Source organism: Ursus maritimus, unplaced genomic scaffold, assembly GCF_017311325.1.
Source record: "Ursus maritimus isolate PB19 unplaced genomic scaffold, ASM1731132v1 scaffold_14, whole genome shotgun sequence".
In the NCBI taxonomy this organism is placed as follows: domain Eukaryota; kingdom Metazoa; phylum Chordata; class Mammalia; order Carnivora; family Ursidae; genus Ursus; species Ursus maritimus.
Window position 1 is genome coordinate 69,168,166 of NW_024423786.1, and position 22,818 is coordinate 69,190,983.

Consider the following 22,818-nt stretch of genomic DNA (forward strand, 5'->3'; position numbering starts at 1 on the left):
AAAAAAAAAACAGAAAGAAAAGAAAAGAAACGTGCTCTGCAGCGCTGTGATAAAGAACATCTTGAGCTTGGGTCGGGCTGACCAAGGTCATGTGGCCCTTACCTTAGTCTGTTTTAGACCAGTCCTGGTTTTCTAGAGGCTGCCGATCGGCGCTGCAAATTTTCCCTACACTCCTTTGTCCGCATCTTCTGCCTTTTTCCTGCTTCTCATTTTAGGAGCTTGTTAGCGCTCCTTAGCACCTGTACTGGAAAGAAAGAACGAGAGCAGGACGAGAAAGAAAATTCACATGAAAATGTTCACATCAGCCCCTCCGTGCTAAGTTTGAGTGAAAGGGGGCTGAAACTCTAAGGCGGAATGAGGCTCACAGGTTATCTATGGATTTTTGTTTTCCCATCAGCCAAGACAGTGAGGAGCGGACAGGGCTTCTTTATCCATTTCAACTGTAAAATTGCTCAGAATGGAAAATGAAGATAGGGTGGCCGAGGCGGAAATCAAACCCAGACCTGACTCACTCACTGCCTGGCTGGTCCTGTTGTTCCATATTGCCTCTGGGCCAGACAGGTTCCAGACCCACAGGCAAGGAGTGGACGCCTGCCCCCCGAGATGACCCACTGGCTCGGAATCCCTATTCCGAAAGATCTGGTCTGGCTCTGGCTTAGTGGGAGTCAGCGTCCTCATCCCAGTAGTCAGCGTTTTGTCTGGCTTCACATATGTGTTTCATTTTCATGGTGCTGTGAGGTTCTCCTTTATCCAGCTTCACAAACAAGGAAGCCGAGCAGATAAGTGAGTGGTCTGTGGCTATTGGGGCAGAGCGAGGACTTGAATGGCATGTTCAGACCACAGCCAGTCGCCTTCCTGCACTACTCCAGAGGCCTCTGGAACATGCTTGTGAGCAGTGCCCCGTCAAGCACGCGGACAGCAGCATTGCCCGGGTCGGAACAAGAACTCCAGGGGCCCGCGGATCCTCCCCCAGGTGCTTGGCGTGCCGTGCCGGGGGTTGTGGCAGTTAGCAAACGTACAAGGCTTTGCTACTGAGATGACCTATGTCTGCCTGTTTACTGGAGAAATTGGTCTTCTCCTGGGGGGAGGGGGTGGGGTGGGGGAGTGTGTTCTGGGCTATCCTGTCTGGACAGCCATCTTCAATGGTGTAGTTACCCCCCCCCCCAAATAACCACCAGAACAGATTTCAGGGGCAGGTTGAGAGTCCCATCCCAGTGGCATGGATCTTACAGGTATGATTTGCAGGCTCCGTGGAGAAGCCTCCCTCCCTTTTGGGTAGGAATGCAAAACCGATCACCTCATTCCTGGAATGACAGCCTGGCTTTCTTGGGATTTAGCCAAGAAAACAATTTATGAGACTGACCCACACACTTAACTAGCTAAAGCTTTGGGCTGTAATCCAGAATCCTTATTATGGAAAGCAGAGTTAAAATTGTTCCCTCTGAAACCCTGTGGCTATTTATTTGAATTAGTGAGGTCACTTCAATGACAGCTATGGAGACCAGTCTTTAATTAGAAGAAGAATTTGCCCTGAACCTCATCAGAATGGCATTTCTGAGGGTCTTGAGTGTTTTTCTTCCTTCCTTCTTTCAGCCTTACCTTATTCCTAGTCTTTGTTCAAAGAGCTCATTTTTTCCCTTGACATTTCCATTCCCCACGTTCTCCAGTGATCACAGGGCCCTTTCCCACCAATGGCATGCTCAGGGGAGCCCAGCCAGAAAAGCCCTGCTTCTGAAACCCAGGCTCTCCCTCTTCTTGGCAGCATGACCTTCCGGACAAGTTACCTCACTTCTCTGAGCCTCAATTTCCTCAGCTGTAAAATGGGTCTAAGAATATTGATTGCATAGCATTAGATGAAGCTACCACTTACTGAGTACCTTTGCTGTGGGCCAGGCACTATTCTCAGTGCTTGATGTGCATCAGCTCATCTCATCTTAGCAACAACCAGATGAAGCTGAATTCTTAACATCCCCATTTTACCGAGGAGGAAGTTGAGGTGCAGAGATCACACAGCTGGTGAAAATTGCATGCTGCAGTGCCTTCAATATAATAGGCACTAAGTAAATATTTATTGAGTCTAAATGTCTCCCTCACTTAAATGTCTAAGAAATTTATGAGCCATGCCGTGTAATTTTTACTTTAACTTTTCTCTGAGAACTTTGAATGTATCAATCTTACCTTCAAATTTGGGTTCACTTTTTTTTTTTTAACTTTTTAAAAAGATTTTAAGTAATCTCTGCACCCTGCACGGGGCCCGATCTCACGACGCTGAGATCAAGAGTTGGACGCTCCTCCGACTGAGCCAGTCAGGCGCCCCTGGGTTTACTTTTTAGACTTTGCGTTATGGAGAATTTCAGACACATACAAAAATAGTATAGTATATTGAACCTCCACTTACCTTTTCTATAATTTCAATAATTTTCAACTCAAGCCTTTTTATATTTTGTCAGTATATCTCTCTGTTTCTTCTCCTGGTCCATATTTTTTTGAAGTAAATCCCTCATATGAGATTAGTTCAGCCGTGTATTTCAATGTGAATCTTGAAAAGGAAATGAACTCTTTATTTTATTTTTTTATTTTTAAAAATATTTTATTTATTTACTTGAGAGAGCATGAGCAGGGGGGAGGGGAAGAGGGAGAAGCAGACTCCTTGCTGAGCAGGGAGCCCGATGCGGGACTCGATCCCAGGACCCTAGGACCATGACCTGAGCTGAAAGCAGATGGACTAAGCCACTCAGGCACCCGGAAATTAACTCTTTTAAAAAACAACCATAATACCATTACTGTACTTCAAAAATCTCAACAATTATTTCTGAATATTGCATGTTCAGTATTCAGATTTCTAGTTGCCTCATAATGTCTTTTTTTAAAAAAAGATTTATTTATTTGAGAGAGAAAGTGAGCACACGAGCGGGGGAGGGGCAGAAGGAAAGGGAGAGGCTCCCCGCTGAGCACGGAAGCCCAAGGAGTCAGGGCTCCATCTCATGACCCCAAGACCATGACCCAAGCTGAAACCAAGAGTTGGACTCTTTTTTTTTTTTTTAAAGTTTGTTTGAATAGGATCTAATATCCAACATTACGGTTAGTTGATATGTGTCCTATGTCTCTTTTAATCTAATTTGCTCCTCCTCCATATTTACTTCACATGCAATTTATTTGTGGGAGAAACCAGGTCATTTGTCCGATAAGAGTTTCCCATAGCTTGGATTTTGCTAATTGTATTGCCATGGTGTCATTGAATATGTTCACATAGTTCTCTGTTTTCCATATTTCGTGGAAACTGGAAGTTGGATCTCTCGTCTGATCGAATTCAGGTTTAAGTTTTCGAGACTGCGTTGACGTGCTGCATTTCTCTCTCCGGAGGCTCGGGGAAGTCAGCTTGTCTTTCTCTCTGTGACGTTCGCAGCCGTTGTTGATGAGTGCCCAGATCCATTGATTCTTTAGGGATTATGAAATGTTTCCAAACTGGATTTTAATTACCTGGAGGGCCTGTTCCTCATGATGCCTCTCCCAGGGCTGGGCATAAAATAGACTTCAATAAGAAGTAGTACTAATTAAGCAATTCTTGCCCCTCTTCAACATTCTTGCTCACTGGTTGGTCATGAAGAAATATCCCTCCCTGGGGCACCTGGCTGGCTCAGTTGGAAGAGCCTGCGATTCTTAATCTCAGGGTTGTGAGTTTGAGCCCCACCTTGGGCATAAAGATTACTTAAATAAATAAATAAATAAATCTTAAAAAAAGAAAAAGAGAGAAATAGCCTTTCCTGCAAAAGGAATTATATTGTCTCACTGAATCAGAGGCCCCACCACAGACTCCGTGCTCTTTGTGATTTTCCTTCAACCTTCAGTCATTCAGAGGGTACTTGGTGTGTGGCATGACGGGAAGGGCACTGGGGGGGCGTCAGGCAGCGGGGGGGGCTCACCTGGGCTCTGCCCGAAGTGCAGAGTGGTGATCACAGGCCGTGAGCTGTTACAGCCCTTCTCAGAGACCTCCGCCCAGGTGAGAGTTAAGGTTCCTTCTAGCTCGAAAAGCCAGCTACCAACTTTTTGCCAGGCATCAGTCTCAACACCAAAAAGGCAGGCAGTGTTAAGGATGGAGAAGTCACCCCAGAGAGGGCTGGCCTCAGTTTGCCTGCCTAGGGAAGGGTTTAATTCAGATGGAAGATGCTTCTTTTTTTAAGTTTATTTAAGTAGTCTCTGCACCCAACGTGGGGCCCTAACTCATGAGCCTGAGATCAAGTCGCATGCCCTTCCGACTGAGCCAGCCAGGCGTCCCCACACGGAAGGTACTTCTCTGTGTTGGGTGAAAACAAACCATTCAGAGGCTGTCTGCGTATCAGGGTTCTTCATTTTATCCTTTTCATCCCATTCCTGAGTAACTACATTATAATGTGCTGGTGCACCTCGTGGGTTTAGAAGACAGAGCTGGATTCTGGTCCAGATCCCACTGCTCGCTCTGTGTGTGTGTCTGGGCAAGTCCTCTAGCTTCTCTGAGCCTCACCTCCCAGGTGAGAATAAAAAAAAATGTCCACGTTAATGTTATGGCAAGGATGGACTAGAGTAACGAGGTAGGACACCTCGGATAGTGTAAGAAATCAGTAAGGTTAGTTGGTGGTGTTTCACAGTTCTGTATCCTGGAGTGAGTCCCTGTGCGTTCACATAGGTGTGGGTAGAAGTGGAGTCTGATTTGAGTGTGAGAGGCTCCTGCAGCCCAGTCTGCCCTCTGTTCCCTGGGGGAGGAGCGAGTGGCTCCTGGCCTCTTTCCCGGCGCCTCTCCTGGCAGCATTTACTGTGCGGGACATCTAGTCAGGTGCGGGGTTGTTGTCACCGTTACGTTGTGAATGAAGAAGGCAGCGTTGGGCCTTCAGTGACATCAGAGGCACCCAGGGTCTCAGAGGTGGAAGGAGCCCTGTGGGTTACCAAGGGCAACACGTCTGGCAAAGCAGCCATCCCTTCTAGAACGTCCTGCCAGGTAGCTCCGGCCCAGACTTGAATACTTCCAGTGCCAGGCCTCCGATGGTCTCACCGCCAGCGCATCCCACTGGTGGCCTCCTCTCCAGTTAAACAGCAAGGCCTTTCTTCATTTTATCTGAAATCTGCCTCCCTTTCATTTCCACCTGCCGATCGTGGGTGCTCTTTTCACGGCATCGTGCTGCTGTGGAAGGGGGTGACGTGGGTGAGGGAGTAACCCAGAGATGGTCTGTGCTCTCGGTGGCACTGTGTTCTCGAGAGAGCCCCCACAGAGCAGTTGTGCCAAGCCTGTGGCACTGCCCTTGTGTGGATACGGGTGGAGACCTTCCTGTGAGTGTCGGGAAGGGAGTGTAATTCTCTGTTCGGCCGCGTCAGCTGCAGGTGGATTGGTGAGACCTGAAGGGGACTGAGGTGGGAACTGCCTGAAGCTTAAGGGCTATGATTTGGAGCCCGGTGTGGAGCGTTAACCTTTCCACACGCCCCCTCCACCCGGCGGCTCTCTCAAATGTCCTTTGTTACGCTCCTGCGCGAGTGGTGCTCCCCCCTGCATTATTTAGTGCCATTCATCCTTGCACTCGCCCATTCCTGCAGCCCGCAGGAAAGGACACTGCAGCGTGTGGGCTGCGTGTCAGTGCCGGCCAGTTTGTCAGCCTCCGAGAGCTGCCGGTGAGCCGAGAGCCCGCGGCACCAGCCGGTGGTGCGGAGCCTGCGTGCTTGGGGCCCCTCCATCACTGGGAAAGGCCCTCCCACGCTGGTGACCCAAAAAAGCAGGAAAGAATCTTGGTTTCATCCGGTTGGTGGGTACCGGCCCCCACTTGCTGAAGACCTTTGGGCCGCACCATCCACACCTATGGAATGCCCCTAATCACAAACCCGACGGGACCAGATGCCATGCGTGGAACGGGCCGGTTATTCATCAGAGGTGGATGTTGACAAACGGGCTCCCGTTTCCTCGCTGGTTGACTCTTATCAAAGATAAAAGTAAAAAGTCTGGTATTCCTTGAAGGGGACTGTAGTAGAATGCTTGTTCTGAAAGTAGAACAATAAATTAGACATTTCTGTGGGAGGAGAAAGCCTCCTTGAACAGCCTGCTTTGAGGTGACCAGATAACTCTGGGAATATGTCCCACCGGGGGGGGACGGACTCCTGGGTGGCTCAGTCAGTTGGGCGTCTGCCTTCGGCTCAGGTCATGATCCCAGGGTTCTGGAATTGAGTCCCCTGCTCAGCGGGGAGCCTGCTTCTCCCTCTCCCTCCGCCACTCCCCCTGCTTGTGCTCTCTCTCTCTCTGTCAAATAAATAAATAAATAAAAATTTTAAAAAATAACATGTCCCACTGGGGTAGGGACAATCTGCCAGGCATTGCTCTCCTTTATCTTTGGGGTGCAGGGACCAATGACCTCAGCCCACTTTCTGCTCCCCGGCATTTGTCAAAACAGCTGTGGGTCAGGAGACACCGAGTAAAGAGTCCTAGGAGGTCAGCACTGCAGTGGACAAGAGGTGCGTTCCCTCGAGCTGACCGTGCATGGTACAAGGCCGCTTTAGACCAAGGTGGGAGAATTGGAGAGGTTGAATTTAGGCTCTTGTGCCTTTTTTTTCCACCCCCAGAAAATTTAAAAGCATGAAGAAATGTAGAGAAGTAGAGAAAAAATATTCATTATCCTACTACCCGGAGGTTACTGCTATAAGCATTTTGGCATATTTCCTTCTTGTATTGTTAATGCACTTTTCTCTGCAGAGATTATACTGTAAATACAATTTTATAAAAAAAAATCTGCTTTTTCGTTCACTTAACATATAATAAGCATTTTTAATTAAAACACAACTTGTAAGTATCACTTTAAAATGACTACATAATGTTCCATCATATGGATATATTCTAATTTACCATTCCCTTAATGTTGAACATTTAGATTGCTTCTGTTTCTTTTGTCCTTGTTATAATGAACTCAGCAGTAAACACGGTAGGGCTTACATCTTTGTCTGCATTTTAGATTATTTGCTTATTTTCTTCATAATTTCATGGATGAGTTTTTTATTACTTTTATCTATTTTAAAATTTTTATTTATTTTTGTCTAAGTAAGCTCTGCACCCAGTATGGGGCTCGAACTCACAACCCTGAGATAAAGAGTCACATGTTCAACTGACCAAGCAAGCCAGGGGCCCTAGATTATTTACTTGTAATAAATTTCTTTAAAGAGAATTACCATGTCAAAGGATATGCTCATTTTTAAGGTTCTTCTTTTTTTTTTTTTTGAGATTTTATTTATTTGTCAGAGAGAGAGAGAGAATGTGTGTACAAGCAGGGGAGCGGCAGGCAGAGGGAGAAGCAGGCTCCCCGCTGAGCAAGGAACCCGATGCGGGACTCCATGACTTGAGTCGAAGGCAGACACTTACCTGACTGAGCCACCCGGGCACCCCTCATTTTTAAGATTCTTACTCCCAGAAATTTGTACTGCTTTTTATTTGCTTGGTGTTTATTGGGACCCAACCTAACCTGGTCTGGGTTGGGATGGAAGAAAAGTAGGTGGAATGGGGTTGGGGAAGGCTTCCTCGAAGATGGGTTTTTAGGCCATGTTCTCAAGGTATTGAACGTTAACTAAGGTGGAAGCAGATGGGGACGGTGTGGAGAGATTCTCCTAGAAATCCAGACAGAGGGAACAGAATGTGCAAATGCCCCAGAGCTGCTAATGAGTGCAGGCCTAGAGGAGCTGAGGCCAGAGGACAGGGAGGGTGCCTGCCATGAGATGGGCTGGTGACAGAGGCAGGGCAAGAGTCAGACCTGATGACAGACTGTAAACTTTACCCTAACAGCAGCGGGAAGCCATAAAGGGGCTTTAAGCAGGCCAGTGACATGATGGCGTTTGTACTCTAGAAAGGTCACTCTGGCTGCTGTGTAGAGGATGGACAGGGCAGAAAGGGATGCTGGGAGACCCGTTAGGACTGCTGCATGAGGGGGGCTTTTCAGAACTTGCTAAACTGGCAGGGGAAAGGACATTCCGTCTCAATTTCTATTTCTTGAATTCCACCTGAGGTTGGATGCTTTTATGTTGATTTGCCAGCTGGTCTTCATCATTTCTGACCTAACGGCTCCTGGATTGTCGCGCGCTTGGAGACGCTGTGGTCACACACAGGATTCAGCTTTGCACGGGAGCCCTCGCAGATCCAGCAAGGGGAGGCCTGGGGCCCTGGGACCAGGAGTGTAGCTTCCAATGCACACCATCCCCTGCTCTCTCCATCCTCCCCAAAGCAGGCACCGTGACCGGGGCGCTAGAAAACACAGCACAGCAAGCTCAGGGCCTGTTGACGAGAAAGAGGTCACTTTCCTGCCATCAGAGTTGGAGGAAGAGGCCCAGAATGCAGCCGACTCAATTTAAATCAGGGCGTCCCCAGTGATTGGGGCAGCTCTGCTTTAGAAGAACCCAGCCACGGCTGTTTATTGCCAGCAGGTCGTAAGCATTTGCTCGAGTGGAAAGGATGAGTAGAGAATAGGGCCTAAGGTGTGAAGTTTACCTCCCCAGACCCGACTCACAGTTCAGCTGCCTCCCCAAAGTGAACAGCGTCCAACTTGCAGATCTTGCCTATTAATATATTTATTAGCTCGCTCGTTCGATAGCCACAGGCTTCCTGAGGAAATCGCAGGCAGGGGTTTGCAAAGAGCATAGCCTGATTGGAAAAACTTTTCTTACTAGCTGGACACTTGCCATGCTGTGGGGTCTTGTGCCTTTTGGTTCCTCCCAGAGGGAGGCCAGCTTTGTATGCTGTGTGCACGGCACCTCAAGTTGCACCCTAATTGCTATGTGCGGGGTGGCTGAGTGCGGCACGGCGGCTGAGTAATGACCCTGCGTTTCTCTTTGCAGCTTCTCGGTTAGGAAGTCACAGGGACCTTGAGCCTGTGTTTCATTCCAGAGTGTTTTCCCCTGTTAAATCAGAACGTTTGCGGATTGTTAAAATGCTTCCCCTGTAGCCAGCGGCCTTGTCATAGTACCCTACATACACACGGTCGTGCCCTTGGCTTTGGTTAAAGTCCTTCTTATCTGCCATTTAATTTTACACAAAGACCAGAGAGGACAGATATGGCATAGAGTTAGATGAAGACCCACCAGAGGCCTTCCAGAAGTTATTTTATCATTCCTGGTGACTGTGTGGGTTGACACATTTTTTTAAAAAATCATAAATCTGGTTATAAAAGAAATACCTGTTTTCTGTAGAAAACCCTACCATCCCTCCCTTCAAAGACCCAAATGGAATAAAACATAATTACTCTCACCAATAAGGTGTTCCCTGCTGTTACCAATTAGGATTAGCTTTCCAGGCTTTTTTCTTTTGCATAGCCGTATACTTTTTTTTTTTTTTTTTTGAGATTTATTTATTTATTTGAGAGAGAGAGAGAGTGTGAGCGCTGGCAGAGGCAGAGGGAGAGAGAGAATCTCAACAGGACTCCATGCTGAGCACACAGCCCAACGCAGGGCTCGATCCCACGACTCTGAGATCATGACCGGGGCCGAAATCAAGAATCGGACGCTTAACCGACTGAGCCACCCAGGCGTCCCTTTAGCTGTACACTTTTTAATATGAAGTTATATGTACTATTTTTATCTCAATTTTCCTCCCACTTACTATGAGCACTTGGCCACCATCACTTTTTCTCCTAACCCAGTGCTGAGAGTGTCAGCAAGCATTTCCAGGCAGTGAGTCACCTTGTGGGACAATGCTGTCATCTCAGTCAGGGTCTTGTACCTTCAGCCAGTTCCGAGCACCCAAGTCACATTCTTTAAATATTGCCACAGGTGGTAGATCATCGTGCTTTGAAGGATGGATTTGATTTTTTTTTTAAATTTATTTGAGAGAGAGAGAGAGAGAGTGCACAGCAGGGAGGGGTAGGAGGAGAGAGAAACTTCAGCAGACTCCGGGCTGAGCGCAGAGGCTTATGTGGCTGACTCTTGGATCCTGCAATCAGGACCTGAGCTGAAACTAAGAGTCAGACGCTTAACTGACTGCACCACCCACGCGCCCCTGGATTTGACTTTTAAGACAAGCCAGTAACTTATCACACCCCAGTGTCGTATGCTGAGCAAAGCCAAACTTGAGATGCAGCTGTAGCAAATGAGGTTAGGTTTTTCTGGGTGACTTATAGGGGGAGGAAAGAGGATGGGTGGATATTCATTGGACACTGGGACAGCCCCACCAGGCTGAGCACTTGCAAGCCCGATCTGAATGTGTGCATGAGCACTGCATGTGTGCCGTGGGGGGGGGGGGGGGGGGGGCATCAGAATCTTCTCAGGAGCTTGGTGCGCATGCCCACCAGGCCAGGATTGGTAGGGGCACGGCAAAGAGAGGGTCGAAGGGGCACGGACCTCAGTCCTGTAGCTGTAGTAGGCACTGCTCGTTTCCTATCCAACACCCATACCTCACCTCTCCTTTATTGGCGGGAGCCTGATTTTGTTTGGGGTGCCTGTGTGCCTCGCTAAAACATTCTCTCAGCCAGTCTCCCTGGCGCCCAAGCGCGGCCCGAGGACACACTTCTGGCCTATGAGGTTTGGAAGCAGAAGTTCCTAGGGAGAGCGCGCCTTCATACATAACCTGGCAAAGCCCTTGGCCCTTGTACCTTCTGCCTCTGTCTTGCAGTTCCAAGCGCGGGAGCCCCAGGCCAGGGAGAGCAGAGCAAGAAAACACACAAAGCTCCTGGGCCCTTCGGGTAATGCTCGGGTGGCTGCTCCAGCTCTGTGCTGCCTGCTTCTAGATTTCTTCTTGTTCCATGAGAAAAATAACCCCCCATCTGTTTAAGCGACTGTTAGTTTTTTTAATTGCTTGCAGCTGAATGCAATCATAACTGATAAGGTAATGTTTTAATATTTTACAAGGGGGAAATGTATTTACATATTGTGTAATTAAAAATGAAAAATAATTTAAATCCCCACAGATTTCTGGGCCCCACATCAGACGCACCGAAACAGAATCTTTGGGGATGGCACTCACGTATCTGTATTTTTAGCAAACTCCCCAAGTGATTCTAGTGCACGATAGAATCTGTGGATCATTTCCACGTTCATTAATACTGTTATCCCCATTTTATATATGAGAGCATTGAGGCCCAACGAGGTTAAACAACTTATCCCAGTATTTTTTTTTTTTTAAGATTTATTTATTTGAGAGAGAGGAGGAGCTGGAGGAGCAGAGGGAGGGGGAGAGAGAATCTTGAGATTCTGAGCACAGAGCCCGACTCGGGGCTTGATCCCAGGACCCTGAGATCATGACCTGAGCCGATACCAAGAGTCAGACGCTTAACCGACCATGCCACCCAGGCGCCCCATCGCAGTATTAAGTGAGCTTTACATACAGGTCTGTCTGGTTCCAGAGTGCGCCCCCCATCCTTCCCCCAGGGCTCCAGGGAGCCCTGGCGTTTGCCCCCACCACAGAGCCACACTGCTTCTGAAAGGAACTTCCAAAATACAAAATTTGAAACGGTTTTTGACATAGTTTTACACCGTTTGCTGTCAAGGGCCAGCATCACTGCAATTTTTATCCCCAGGAAATGAAGGGATGGATGGTTTCGGCATGTTTGTTAAGAAGTGGACACATACGTTCTTGGTCTTATCTTCTGTTCGGGAAACAAAAATTCTCTGAATTCGCTTTTTCCATAGACTTTCTAGGGTTAAGTCACTTAGGAATTACTAGAACATCTCACCCATGAAAGGTAATTATGGTTGTTTTATGAGTGTGGAAGACATATAGCTTGTAAGTGCTCGAGTAGTCTCCTGTGAGTTATTAGAACCCACAGTATTCATGTTACACCAAATTAGCCATCAAGGGCTGATAGATTTTATCTGTAGTTCATCAAGGCATTGGTCAGCGCTATACATTCATAACAATTAAAAAACACCAGCTCTCCTCAAATAGGATCTTTGGATAAGGTGGCCACTTCAGGTCGTAATAATGTGATTTGCATGGGTATTTGGAGACCTCTATGAGAAGAATGACTTTCTGATGGGGGAGAGGGTTTTCATTGTGGGCCATAGGAGGTCAGAGTGCTTGAGACCCACAAGGGGCTGGCAGCATAGCACGGATAAAGCATGGCCCAGGAGTTAGAGCTTTGTGTTTGGACCGCGGTCTGGCACCAGTCCACCGTGTATCAGCATCTCTGACATAATTCCAAGTAGACTTCCAAAAAACACTTCATTATGGAGGTCCTCCTGTGTGGATGACATTTTGGGAGATGCCTCTCCGTGTCACCTTCAAGGAACTCCTCTTCTAGTGCGGGAGGGAAGACAGATCCCAAGTCTCTACAAAAGCAGCCATGGCCACCCCCCACCTCCTTCCGAGGGCTGCTGAGCACCAGGCCCCTTGCAGGCCTTTATAGATGTTCAGTTAGTTCTTAAGAAGCTTGGCAAGGCGTAGGTATTATTATTTCTGGTGTATAGACACGGAAACGGAGGCTCAGAGAGGGTTAGTTACTTGCTCACAGTCACACAGCCAATAAATATCAGTGTTGCATTTGAGTTCAGGTAAGCCTGACTCCAAAGACCGTGCCCATCCCACCACACCTGTGTGACTGCCTCCTTGGTGCTCCACCCTGCTGTGGTGGCAGGGTGAGGAAAGCGTGTTGGGAAGAGACCTCTTTGAAGAGAATAGGGGAAATCTTTGCACAAGAGGCAGGATTTAGTTTAGGGTGGGAGCGCCTGGCTGGCTCAGTCAGGAGAGCGTGTGACCCTCGATCTCAGGGTTCTGAGTTCGAGCCTCACATTGGGCATGGAGCCTGTTTTAAAAAACACAACAGTTTAGGGTGAGTAAAGCTAAGTAAGAACAATGTTGGGTGTGTTCTGGGGATGAGAGGTCTGGTTGTTCCTTGTGGGGATGGAGGGGCAGGAAGAAGGAAATGAGGCTGGGAAAGTAATTGGGACAGATTATGAAGGGTACTCAGCACCAGACTAAGTTATAGGAAGAACATTTTGTATTTTATGTAAAACCGTTGTGGAAGACGATTGGTATTATGCTACTGACTTTTCATTTAAAATAAGGATGAATTTCATCTCAGAACTCAGTGTCAGCAAAAACGATTACCATCTTCCCTAGTGGAATGTCTTCTATTCTGCCTTTAATCAGAAAGCAAAGACTCCTTGTCTTTCCCTTTTTGCCCAGACCACCGGGAAGCCCGGTCCTGATTTATTGTCTAATCGTAATTTCCTATTTCTCCAGTGCTTGGTAATAATTTCATCTTTTATTCCATGTGATTTCCAGTCTTTGGTTTCATTTTGTTTTTTGTTTTTTTTTGCCTTGGGTATAAGTTATTTTTAAAAAGTACCTTAAATTCCTTTTGGAAGCAGGCAGGATATGTTCTTTGAATATATTTTAATGCTAACTAAGAAGAGACTAGACTGACTTGTTGCACTGTCATAAGGCAACAAAGAGCTGGAACAGGACAATGACTGATGCAAACTTTTGTGGCACATTGGTGAGCTGCTTGCAGGCAGCTGCTGGGAAGGGTTAGGGTTAGGGTCAGGGACAGCGGATGGAATCAGTCAGTTCCTGGGAAGCCCAGGAGCCCCGAGGGGTCTCAGATCGTCCGGAGGGGCCTGCTGGGTGTGCGTTGGCTGTGCGGGCTCTCTCCAGCCCACCTTGCCCCTGCCAAGTTTGAAGTCCTATGCCTGGACACGTCTTCTTCCGTGTTCACAGCAGCCTCTGATTTGGTCATTCCCCAGGATCACCCGGGCCAACGTTTTTGGCTCTAATTAGAATGGATTAAAGTTTGTGTGTTGGCAATTCTCTGTACCCTACTTTCTGGAGCAGTTAAGGAACCCTCAATAAAATGACACTGCTTAGTGAGTAGAGTGTCAGCAACCCAGTCCTACAAAAGGAGGCTCTCTCGTGGTCCACAGGCCTTGACGATGTCAGGCTGGTGGTCTCATTGCTGACGATCCAGAGTGGAGGGTCTTAGCAATACGTTGCCGCCGTCTGTGTGCCCAGGCTTGGGCTCTTTGTACCTCTCTGCTGGTGGTCTTCATGAAGCCACAGGACCCTCCCCAGAGAGGTGGCGCACATCGCTTTCTGAAGGCCCCTTACACATCACAGCCTCTTGCTGGTGTGGAAATTCATGTCCTGGTTGGTTTTCTAAAGTGTTCCTATTAACAGCAGCAGCTGAAACACCTGAGACACTCTAGGGCGGGAGTGGCGTCCAACCGGGGCCAGGGGTTCTCGAAGAACCTGTTGAAAGTTGTTCAGAATTGTGTATGTGTGTGCACTTTTCTGGAAAGATCTTACCAGATCCTCAGAGGGAATATATTCTTTCTTTAACATGTGATCCAAAAAGAGTTCAGAAACACTGGCATGAAAAATGACCTTCTATGGATTTCTTCCCCACATTTTTGAATATCCCTATCAAATCACTTCCCCCAGAGCCTGCTGCTCCAAGCACAGGGATGGAGAAACACCCAGACTGGGTGGGAGCCGGCCCTGGCAGGTGGTGGGGCTGGCTGGGCAGCCACCCGCAGAGCCCCTGAAACCCCAGGGCCATCTCCAGCTTTGATGTTTCCCGGCTGTGCTCTTGCTCCTGCCCTTGACCACTGCACCAGCCACTGAAAGCAGCCACGCAGCGTCCCCCTTTCAAATGGCTGAGGAAAGGCCTGTGTGCTCCATGCTGTACTTGGGCAGCCTCTCCGGACTTGGTATTAGGAACCATAGCCATGAGACTTCTGACAAGCTCGCCGAACAAAATGAGGCTTTTCTCTGTGGTCCAGGGAGGCTCCGGACCGGAAGTCACTGGATTTTGTTTTGCCTTGCTCTCTCCACGAGCCCACGAGCCCACAGTCGCAGAAGCACTGTGTGAATCAGAAATAGAAGCTTTGTTCTCTGATAATCACTGAGGAATGCCTTTCCTGAATGGTTCCTGTGAGTATGAATAGCTCTACAGAAAAAAGCCAGTAAACAAAGCAAAACAGACGGCAAGCGACGGGTATTCTATGCCGATGGACAAGCATTTATTGAATACCTACTGTGTGCTGATAGGATTCCAGGTCTGTGGGGGAAGGCAGGTCCAGGAGGGGCCACTGCATGGTGATAGGAGCGGGAGGAGAATCCGCGAGCGCAGGCTGCGGGTCCCAGAAGAGTGCAATTAATTCAGCGGGTGTGTTCACGTGCGTGCGGGGTGTGCGTGCCGGGGTGTCGGGGCCTCGACTGAGACGAGGCGGTGGAGCTGGAAGGTAAAGGAAGGAGGGAGCCTCCTGTGTTCTCTTTTGACCCTTTCCATTATGTGAGCACGCATTTTACCTCGTGGTGATTAGTATGCAGCTAATACGGTAGCTGCCTGTTTCTCACTTAGCATTCCTGTACCGATTTCCACTTAGCGACTAGGCCAAAGTATTTATCATTTTAAAAAGCCACGTAGCATTTCTGCCTTACTGATGTACCCCCGTTGCTCAGCCATCCTCTCGTTTGTTGGGAGTAACAGAGTTTTTTCACAATTAGGCCACTTTGCAGAATCAGCTCTCCCCTCCCCCCTTATTTCTTCAGGGGTGTATTGCTGGGTCAAAGTTAGGAATGGTTTTATGCCTTTCCTACTGAACTTTTTTTTCTTTTGATTATGGGAAAGTTCCAACATGTGCAAAAAGAGAAAGACCATTATAATGAACTCGCGTCGTGTTTGTCAGCGAGTTTCAACAATTATCAACTCATGGCTGTTTCAGGTTATCCACACCCACCTCCCCCACCCCATCTCCTTCCCTGGATTATCTTGCGGCGAACCCCGGACATCATATAATTTCGTTTATAAATACCTAAGTGTGTATTTATTCCTAAAGGATAAGGCATCTTTTAAAAGCTTCCTTATCACATCTAAAAAAGTTAATTCTTAATATCTTAAAATATCTAGCCATCACCTGAAAGTTTGAGATTGCCTGCCATTTGCTGTGGCCACTCTTGGGAGGCCAAATGGTGGTTTGCACCCGCGTGTGCACCAGGGAAGCTTTCACTTGCCCTGCCGTTCCGAGGTGGGCATTTCTTTCTGGAAAGCGGTGCTCTGACTGCAGGTCCTGGCCTCAGAGGGAGGGAGAGAGGCCGCTTTCCAGGGCCTTCTGCTGCTTGTCTGCTGTGATTTGTGCGGCGCGGGGCGGTGGGTACTACCCACCCGTGGCTCAGGCTCCCTCCAGTCAATCTGACTGTGCCGCCGTATGCACACACCGGCTTGCCTTGGTGTGATGCGTGGGAGACGTCAGGCTCATCTCTCCCTTTGGACTCCACTCCGCTGAGGAACGAGATGCCGTCATGCTGTTTTCTCCAGTGCTGAGGAGGTTCCATAGATACTGTGATTCTTTTTTCTACCGTAAAAATTCCAAGATGCTAGGAAAATGCCCAGTCCCCACTGGATTCCCCACATGATCATCTTATTTGCATGTTTCCCTTGGCAGGCTTTGTTTGGTATTATTCAAGGTGACCCAGTTAGAACCAATGTTTAAAGTCACGTTGTCATTAATAAGTTATACAACCTGTGTGTGATAAGTCTGTTAGCTCTGAATATTGTACAAGTAGGAACACACGCTGTGTCTGGTCTCTTCTTCATATTTAAATATGGTTACATTTAAATGTAATCTCCCTGTTTGTTCTCACTGTTGATATTCCCGATTTTTCTATGTTGATGGATAGGAGCAATTTCCCAGATGATTCAGAACCCTGTTGTATTTGTCTTTGGAATGCTAATCACATGTATATATTATGTCCGCCTCTCCCCTTTACCAGCTCAGATTGGCTCTCTGTTTGCTCCTTCCTGACTAGCTGGGGACGGACCCTACCAGGTGGTGAAAAAAACAAGTCATGAGTAACCCACTCTAGGGCGAGGGGGAGTGAATAGGGAGGCCTGGCCAGGATAAAAATGCCTTTTGGAAGATACTGGGGTAAGAGGGCTTTTATTTTTGGAGAAAGATAGTCTTTAGAGTCAATAAAAAGGCTTTCTTATGTTCAGGACAGTCTTATGCCTGGTGCCTGGCTCTTTTTGATGGCAGAATTTAAATAACTGGATTTTAGTTTTGGTTACGAGTTTGCCATTTTATTTCTTAGTCTGTTGCAATACAATAGCCCCATTCTTTGTTCGTAAAACAATAATAGCAGAACAAATTTTTAAAGATTTGCCTCTGTGCCAGATGCTTCAACACATTATTTTCACTTTTTTCTCTTTCTCTTCCAGGCATTATCCATGTGCATCTTTTTTTTTTTTTTAACAATTTTGTGTTTTTTCTTTATGCCATCACAAACTGTTTCTATATGACTTTAATAATGGCCGTATAATATTCAGTCGAGTTGATAAATATACCATAATTTACTTAGGCATCCTTTTGTTATTTCATATTTGAGAAGTTTTATGAATTTTAAGTAATACAACATTGAACGTGTTCCTGTGCGTAGCTTTTCCCCCTTTCTCCAGCAGCTTTGGTGAGACATAATTCGCATACTATGCAAATCACCCACTTAAAGTGTACAAGTCAAGGGTTTTTAGTGTATTTTCAGGGTGTCCAACCATCACTACTACCAATGTTAGGGCATTGTCATCATCCCATACCCAGTAGCGATCACTTCCCGTCTCCCTCCACCCTAGGCAACCGCTAATCTACGTCTGTCTCTATAAGGATTTGCCTCTTCTGGATACGTCGTATAAATGGAATCATACAACCTGTGGTCTTTCCTTCCCATTTAAAAATAGTGTGATAAAATACGTTTAACGTAAAATGTACGATTTTAACCGTTCTTGAGTGTATAGTTCAGTGACACGAAGTACATTCACATTATCGTACAACCGCTTCCACCATCCATCTCCAGAACTTTCTCCTCTTCCCCAACTGAAATCCTGTCCCCACTCAACGCTGAGTCCCCGTTTCCCTCCCTGCTGCCCCTGGCAACGACCCTTCTGCTTTCTGTCTGTATGAATTTGACTAGCCTAGATACCTCACAGAAGTGCGGTCATACAGTATTTGTGCTTCTGTGTTTGGCTTCTCTCACTTGGCATAATGTTTTCAAAGTTCATCCGCCCGTTGGAGCACATACCCGAATTTCATTCCTTTGTATTGCCAAATACAATTCCATTGTATGGATATACCGTGGTTTGGTTATCTAGGCATCACCTGATGACATTTGGGTGGTTCCAGCTTTTTGGCTACTAGAATAATGCTGCAGTGAACATTCATGTGCAAGTTTTTGTGTGGATACACGTTTTCACCTCTGTTGGGTGTGTATACCTGTGAGGGGAATTGCTGGGTTGTGTAGCTTTTTCCTTGGCAATGTTTCTTTAAGAGGGGTCCTAAAGAGATTATGAGGTCAAAGGAAAAGAACTAAAACCTTTTACAGCATACCCCCTGGTATCTGTTGCCCTAGTTGTTTTTCCAAAGAGTTCTTAAATGTATGCTACCTTCAGTAATGTCATGAGCTGGTTTCACATCAGCTTTCCCAGCAGTGGGTATTATTCTGTTAAAAGTGTGTTCATTTAAGAGTAAGAATTTCACTTTACTGTTTTACCATGGGCGTTTTTTTAGTCGCTGCGCTTCCTTCTAAGACGAGGCCTCCGGATGGGAAAACCAGCTGATAGTTGAGCCTTACTCTGATGGGTCGCTTTGACTGCTCCCCACAAATGCCTTTGAATACTGCAAATGCTATGATGGTGGCAAGGAGAGTGTTTCTCTTTACCTAGTTCTGAAGGACAGCTCTTTGCAGGAGTTAGTCAAAGCACTCTGGCTTTACTGAGCACAGCAGGTGTGAGCCTGGGGGAACTTTGGGGAGTCTTTCTCCAGGCTTGGAATTTTGTAATTGCTCTTTGAGGCAGAAAGGAGACATTGCTTTTTAGCTTGGCTCAGGGTGATGCCTGTGGTCTCTGGCTGGTCTCCTGGGCTGATTGGTGCCTCGCCAACAGAACGCGGCCGTTTCGTGGTGCCTCTGGGAGGAACTTAGGGTGGCCGCCGCAGCCTCTGCCTGGAGGCTGCTATAAAAGTCTGGGAGACAGTGGCCCCCCCCTTCTGCCCTCCCCACACGGAATCAGTCTTTCCCAAGGTCCAGTCCGCTTCAGGCACGTGTTAAAAAATCATCGTTTGTGTTTGTCACACACTCCCTGTGTGCGGGGTCCCCATTTCGTGTTCTCTATCATTTGCTCCTTTAATCTTCACGACCGTCCTGTTGAGGAGGAACAGCTGTTTGGCCCATTTCATGGGTAACTAAACTGTAGTTCAGACAGTTCAAGAAATTGCCCAGGGTCAAATGAGCCGGGACTGACCCGTCAAACGTCCACTTCATGACCATGCCCTTGACCAGATGCTGTCCTGTCTCCCTTCTCCGCCGAGCAGGTCTGGTGCCCTGGCCCTGCTTCCTGCCTGCAGTCTCTTGGCTCCGGTACAGCCCCCGTGCTGTCACCAGAGTGATTTGTGTCAAGCACAAATATTCTTGTCACTCCTGTTGAAAAGCCCTGTCCATTGCCTCCTGCAGACAGCCCAGACTCCTTACAGAAAATGAAAGGGCTCTCCCAGCTGGCCTCCTCTCCCTGCTTCCCTTCCCCACATCCTGGCGTTTCCATCCCGGCCCTGGCACGCCTTCACATGTCTGCGCAGCCCCCTCATGATGCCTGCGAGGACCCCTCCTCCTCCTCCAAAGTTCTGTTCTTTCATTTCACCAGGTCCTTTCCTTAGCTTTCATAGGCCCTCCCTCCCCCCTCTCCAGCACGATTAACTATTCCTCCGTCATCTGTTGCCCATCAGTCCTTTTTCTCGTCCCCCCCTCTTCCTGTTATAACACTCGTCATATTCTGTACCGGCTGCTTATCTGCCAGTCTCCTGCCTGGTGACCTCCTTAAGGGCAGGGGCTCCCTCTTGCATATGTTTTCTGGCCCGCTCTAGCACCATGCCCGGCACCGAGAGGCCTCTCGGTAGTTTGAATTAAACTGGAAAGCCTTTGGATGGCCTTTGCATGTTCCTGCTCCCCTAGGACTGGCATTTAGCCCCTTCTGAGCATGTCTGTTTCCGTAATCAGGAGTAGCTAGAGCAGGGGCTCGGACTGGGGCAGTGCGCAGTGACGCTTGCCGGCACCCCTCTCTGCTCGCAGAGTGCACGTGAGCAAGGCGAACAGTCCCCTCCGAGGCACTATGAGGAAGAAGAAATCGGCAACATACCCGCTCTACTTTAAGGCCTCTCTGACCTGAGCGCCAGTTCCCTGAGGATCTTTTATCTTCCTGGTGGACTGGCCCACCTGCCTGGCTATTAGAGAGGGCAGTCGGCTGGGCTGGCCAGGCTGGGCCGGGCCCACCACCACACCCTCCTCCTGGCCTGGGCCTGGCTCCTGCAGAGACTTGTTCTCGGGCCCTCGTTGCCCAGTGCCATCCCAGCCCTAAATCCATGTCTTCCCGCAGCTCCCCTCACACACTCATTTACTCCACACGTAAAATATTCCAGTAAGTACAAAGGAGAGAATACATCAGACCATCTAGTGCTTCTAGAGAACACACCCCAAATGCATTTTAAATCTGTGGATCCCTCTCAAGGGAATTCCAGTTAAAAAAGAACTTGGATCAGCAGCCCCGGGCCTGTGTGGCTAACAAGCTTCTATTTTCTCTGTTGTTTGGCTGGCCTGAAGGACTCCTTTGTTTGGGGAGTGGGAGGATGTGGTGTCCTAATTAGGCCGGGGTATGGAATTGTGGCTCATACAGGGCTGCCCTTTGGAATTGAGCTCTCCAGACAGGAGAGTAAGTGCATGATTTTGTGAGTTTGTCAGTCTGTAAAGAAAACAGAAGACTAAAAAGAGGGGAAACCAAAGGCTGTGTGGTATTCTGGATTGGATCATGGACAGAAAGGGGCGTGAGTGGAGAGACTGGAGAAATCCGAGTCAAGGCTGGAGTTTAGTCCTTAGTACTGTGCCAATGGTAATTTTTAGTTTTGACAAATGACCAGTGGTTATGTAAGATGTGAACATTAGCAGAAACCAAGAGAAGGGCGTATGGGGACCCTTTGTACGATCTTTGCGACTTTTCCATCCATCTACAATTATGCCGGTATTAAAAGTTTTTTTTTTTTTAAAGATTTTATTTATTTATTTGACAGAGATAGAGACAGCCAGCGAGAGAGGAAGAAGCAGGCTCATAGCGGAGGAGCCTGATGTGGGGCTCGATCCCATAACGCCGGGATCACGCCCTGAGCTGAAGGCAGACGCTTAACCGCTGTGCCACCCAGGCGCCCCTGGTATTAAAAGTTTATTAATAAGAAAAGAAGAACAAGGGAGAAGGCTGATCCAGCAGCTAATTTGACCTGACCTTTCATCAGCACTGTTTTACACTTCTGCCTGCGGAGTCGGGGGAGTCAGTGTCCAGGATCTCTGGACCCGTCTGCTCTTGAGGCCAGGGTCTTCTTTGCCCCTCCATCCTCTGTCTAAGGATGGATCCGAGTCCAAGATTAGGTCTACCAGAAAGGTGGGAATCATGTGGTTGGTAGTGCTGCTGCTTGCCAGCTGTGGACTGTGGGGCCAGTCACCAATCTGGGCTTTATATTCCTCACCTATTAGAATGGGGGTAACCTGCCAAGAAGGGGAAGGAAGGATTAAATAAGATAATGTAAGTGAAGAACCTGGCCCAAACAGAAAGTTGTGCTTGGTAGACTTTGGTTTTCATTCTCCCTTCTGCTTCTCCATTGTGTGTGCCTGTGTGTGTGTGTGTGTGTGTGTGTGTGAGAAGGAAAGGGGAGCTATTTTTGTGAAGACTTGCGATCAGTCGTTCCATGCTAGCTTTGAGGGCAAGAAGCTGTCGGTGGGAAGCTAGCAGCAGCATGGTGTCCTCTCTCCCCTCCCCCAGACCCTACTTAAAGTCCAGGAAATGTGACATCTGTTTTGAGCAACTCACGGGGAATCTTCTTACTAGATGCGCTCTAACTTACTCTTGAAGTTTTAACATTCGGACTCCTCAGGAAATTGTGCCGTGGCTGTTTCTTTACCTTGTAGATGGGCCGAGCTGTCTGGGGGCTTCCTTCTGGAACGGGAGCCCCTTGTGGCTTCTGGGCATGGGGCTCTCTTGGCTCAGAAACAACAATCAGAAAGGCTGGAGCTCCTTGCAGGGTCCTGGGGCACTGGATGGGTCAGGCACAGACTGTGGATAGCTACTTACCTGTAGGTGGCAGTGGTGATACAGGAATGCTGAAGGAAGGGGCGCGGGGGTGGGGGGGGGAGCTCTGGCAGGATCTCTTTCACAGGAGCTGTAGTCATAATAAAAGGAACAGCGATTATCATGGCCTGTGGAGGAATGTAACTCTGTATTAGAGGCTCTGTCACCCGCTTTGTTGTATGTTGTTCAGTTTAGCCTCACAACAACTATGTGAGAAAAGTGCTGTTATTATCATCACATTTTACAGATGACGGAAAGGCTTGGACAGGTCGGATGACTGCCCTGGGGTCACACGGTAATTGGCAGAAGTAGGATCCACCAAAGTCTGCGTTCAGACCCCCGGTTCATGTTCTCCACTTTGGTGTCCTTTCCTCCTGTTTCTGAGTCCAAAGCGAGAACATGGAGACAGCTGGGAACCTACTTCAACTCTAGTCAGACTGCCCAGTGCCTATCACCCAGGGGCCTCGAAAGGGTTTACCATCATCATCTTACTTCTAAAAGACCCTCGTCAGCATAAGGTTGGATGGACCCTCCTGAGGAACCGAAGATGTCCTGCCTTCGTGCAGCTTCCGGTTTAGATATCGAGCCAAGACTATACTCATGGCTCATTAAGCCAGTAATATTGGAAGAAACTCTTTTTTTTTTTCCTTCAAGTTTCATCACCTTTGCACCCAGTGTGGGACTCTAACTCATAAGGCCAAGATCAAGAGTCACATGCACCTCTGACTGAGCCAGCCAGGCGCCC

General features: G+C 48.0%; 1 protein-coding gene across 4 annotated transcripts in view; it reads left to right on the forward strand.

Moving 5' to 3' along the window:
* TOM1L2 (target of myb1 like 2 membrane trafficking protein) overlaps positions 1 to 22,818 on the forward strand; it is a 112,004-nt gene that overhangs the window by 25,287 nt on the left and 63,899 nt on the right. The gene's annotated exons all lie outside the window — the stretch shown is intronic.